Below are 4,490 nucleotides of genomic sequence, written 5' to 3' on the forward strand. Positions count from 1 at the left end.
TAAGTCCTAGCAAGTCATAGTTGATTTCGATGAAACATTTAGTATGGTCATAAAACTAGACATTACAGTACTTTTCTCACACTAGCAATTTCCACAAAATGGCCTATTCACCAACTAGATGTTAAAAATGCCTTCCTTCACAGCCAACTTTAGGATATCGTCTACATGCACCAATCCCCGGGGTTTGTAGATTCATAAGCACCCAAACATGTGTGCCTCATCCATAATCCCTATAAGGCCTCAAACAATCCTCGAGAGCATAGTACCAATGCTTCGCCTCCTACCTTCAATTTGTTGGGTTTGTAAGAAGCAGATGTGACTTGTCTTCATTTATATACAAGCACGGTAATCACATAGTTTACTTGTTAAATGTTGACGATATTTATTAATTGCTTCTGGTAATGCTCTCAAAGCTCGCATTTCCCTCCTCCACTCAGAAGTTTCCATGATGGATCTTGGCCTTCTCTCCTACTTTATTGGCATATCAATTGTTCACACAGAAAACAAGCCTTTTCTAAGCCCAAAAAATATGCCCTTGACATCTTGGCCTGAGCCATAATGACTGCTTGCAAGTCAACAACCACACTAGTTGATACAAAGTCCATGTTAACTGCTAACAATGGAAATCCAGTGACAAATCCAACACTTTATCGTCAAGTCGCAGGTACCCTCCAATACGTAACATTCACAAGGATTGATATATCATACGCGTTCCAACATATATGCTTGTTTATGCATAACCTACGAGAACCACACTTTCAGGCCCTAAATAATAATCTGCTACATCAATGGAACTCTAGATCCTGGTCTATAAATTTCCCCCATTTTCCACCAAAAAAATCTAATCTCATACAATGATGTTGACTAGGGTAGGTGTCATAATACTTGTCAATCAATATCCGGTAATTGTGTTTTCCTAGGCGACAATCTTATCTCTAGGTCCTCAAAATGTCAAGCCACCCTCTCTCGTTCAAGTGGCAAAAATGAATATAAGGGAGTAGCTCACGTAGTCACTAAAACTACATGCCTTTGTAACATATTACTTAAGCTTCATTGCCCACTCAAGAAGGCCACCATTTTTTTCTACGACAACGTCAGTGCAATTTACATGTCCTCCAATCCAGAGCAAGACAATGCATCAACCACATAGAAATGGATATTCATTTCGTTTGAGAAAAAAGTCGCCCTAGGCCATATCCATGTACTTCATGTCCCTTAGTCACTAGAATATGTTGATATTTTCACCAAGGGACTCCCATGTTAGTTGTTTATTTTTCTTCTAATCATTACAATAAAAGTGAGTTTTAGCAACGCGCCTTTAGCGATCAAAAGTTTCATCCACAAGTTATAGTGACAACACGTCATCTTCATAAATCGTTTATGACAATAAATGGACGTATAGCGATGACAAAAGTCATTGCTAAAATCCCTATGTCTTCTGGTGAGTCTGAACGTACGCTCATATTCGGTTTGAACATAAGCTCTAACTACTGGGGAGTGATAGCATATACAATCCTCTGGATTTGTAAACCTCGATGTATATTTGTGAATCAATTTATGATATCATAGGATCATTTGTAACCCTTTAATTGTAGCATACATCCCTTATAATCAGTTGTGTACTTATTTATATGTATGCAGTCTAATGCATGGTCTCCTCAAGGAGACAATATATATATATATATATATATGTGTGTGTGTGTGTGTGTGTGTGTGTGTATGTGGTATACATATATATGCAGTCTAATGCATGGCTCTCCTCAAGAAGTCGTTCTCAAAGTATTTTGATCAGGTGCGCTAGAAAGATGGACAAGCGTGATGACCAAATAATTGAAGCCAAAGTGATACAATTTTGATAATCCCAGTTATGGATTAATCAATAACAATTCATATGATTCTATGATCAACAATCAAGAACAAGAAATAATGTAGAGAGAGTAGAGAATCTAGAGAAAGAAAGTGTTTAAGCGCCAAACGTATTCATATTCAAAAGTGATTACAAAGATTACAATTCGTATCTCTTAACTTCTAAGCACATACTATTATAATTGGGTTTTCTGTAAACCTGGGTTGAGGGAATTTTATGTGATAACTGGATCCTGGTTATCACATGTGGTAATCAATACATGATTATTATTTGTTATATGATTACATGTTGGCATGATAAATTTGATCATGATAATATATGGAGCTATTTGCATAATGTGGAAAACATATAATGAAAAATGTGTGAGCATGCATAATTGTTTATGAGTATAATTAAGTATGTATATGAGTTAATGTATGTATAAGTTGAAAATCATACATAAGATGGTATGCATGCATGCACATGGGTTAGCCGACTTCCTTTTAAAGGAAAAGTATAAGAGGAGGGCTTAGCCTCCATTCTCTTTTCTTGCCACTTTTGTTATCTAATTGAGCGATTTAAAGAGAGAAGAAGTTGATCAGATTGCTTTTTTTTTGAAGAAGGATATATCTGAGTTTCAAAAGGAAATTTCATAAGGTGAGTGATTTTAAATGTTTGATATTCTTTCAAAATGTATGAACTATTTATATCACTTCATATCTATTTGGAAGTTTAAACTGTTTGAATAGTATCCAGATTATATCTAAACCGGATAAGAGTTGAGCGATTTAAAGTTTAAATCGGGCATGTGTGAAGCGGTTTAGTCTTAAACCGGGCAAGGTATAATCGATTTAGATTAAACAAGACAAAAAGAGATGAGTGATTTAAGGTTTAAATCGAACAAGGCTTGAGCGGTTTAGGGCTAAACCGCCTAAGGCATGAGCGATGTAGCCTTAAACCGGATGAGAGTCAAGCAGTTTAGACATTAAACCGGACATGTCTTGACCGGTTCAAAGATTGGCGATTTATGAACTTTGATTATATGTTAAGTATTTTTAACAGAGAAGTATGAATACGACCTTGAGATGGCCGATTTATCTTAAATCGGACAATGAGGAATAGAGTTGTCCGGATTTGATATCCGGACAATAGTGCTGGAAAATTTATTTTACAATGTTAAATCTGACAAGTATATGGAGTGTTGTCTGGACTTGTTATCCGGACAAGGTTGACTGGATTGTATCATGGACTTATCATTTTATTGTTTGATCTACAAAAAGTGGGAATTTCTGATAAAATGAATTTGAACTGATATTAATTCCATTGACTGCAGTCTATTATATATGGAAGTGTTTTGTGAAATATTTTGATGAGGAAATAAGGGTGGCATATCAAGGAGAGGTGTACCATGGGGTAAGGTGACATATCAAGGAGAGGTGTACCATGGGATAAGGGTGGCATATCAAGGAGAGGTGTACATTTGGATATAAGGGTGGCATTTGTATATGTTTGTGTTATATAATATAACTTCTACTATTATTTCTCTTAAGATTACCATGATCAGGAATCTTTATTTATTTGTGATTTAAAGATTTAGGATCAGGGCTCTTAATAGAAATCATAGTTTGAACGTTATTAAGTAGAAGATAACAGGTTTGGCCTAGAACTTTGAATAAACCTTATTTGATTTAAAAGGTTTGAAAGTGGCATTATGATAAATTGATTAGTATAAACCTGTTGGGATTTGATGAACTATTAACAAGCAGAGATTATTGACTTGAAAAGTGAAAGGTATTCGTATTATGTTCTTACTTGTTCATATATTTATGATATATATGAAAAGTTGTTTTACTTAAAGGTTTTGGTGATTTTCACCCTGCAATAACATAAATTGGGTAACTCACTAGAGCTTTCGGTCTAACCCTCGTTTTGTGATTTCAAATATGTATTGCAGGAAGTGCGGACGGTAAGGAAAAAGGAAAAATGTAATATTTTCCCTATATGTTTACCTACATGAAGAATAGATGATGATATGTATAGTTTTGGTAGATGAACGTGCTTTAGTACAAGAATTTGTGTTTTGAATTTTTGGACCATGTATTTTATACTGGTAGATTCTTGTATTAAGGGACCAATGTGGGGTATAAACATGTATTTCTTATGTATGAAGTATGTATTACATGCAATGTGTGGTATGGGGTGTTACATTTTATGTGTTTATTATGTGAATTATGTCATAGCATGCATAATTATGTTAATACTTGCATTGACAATATGCATATGAGTGGAAAGATAAGATAAAGATCTTATCAGTTAAATATAAAAGAGGAAAGATAAGATAAAGATCTTATCAGTTTTCTGCTTTATCAAAAGTGAATGTTTAAAGACATAAAAGGATTTAAAAGGCGGTGAAGGAGTTCTTGAAGAAATATTGGAAGGAATTCTTAAAGAAAGAACCTACGTTTAAAAAGATTTGATGTGTGATATTATTTGCAGAAACCTTTGATTTAAGGTGAGTTCTTAAATTACTATCTATTTATAAACTGTGAGTTTTTATCTGTTGTTTGATCTTATAAAAACTGTTGAGTATTGATGATCTAAAGATTTAAGAGAATTTGATAAATCTGTTCTAAAAAGTTTTATT

The sequence above is a fragment of the Cynara cardunculus genome (genome assembly GCF_001531365.2).
Source record: "Cynara cardunculus var. scolymus isolate 2C chromosome LG 3, CcrdV1, whole genome shotgun sequence".
Classification (NCBI taxonomy): Eukaryota; Viridiplantae; Streptophyta; class Magnoliopsida; order Asterales; family Asteraceae; genus Cynara; species Cynara cardunculus.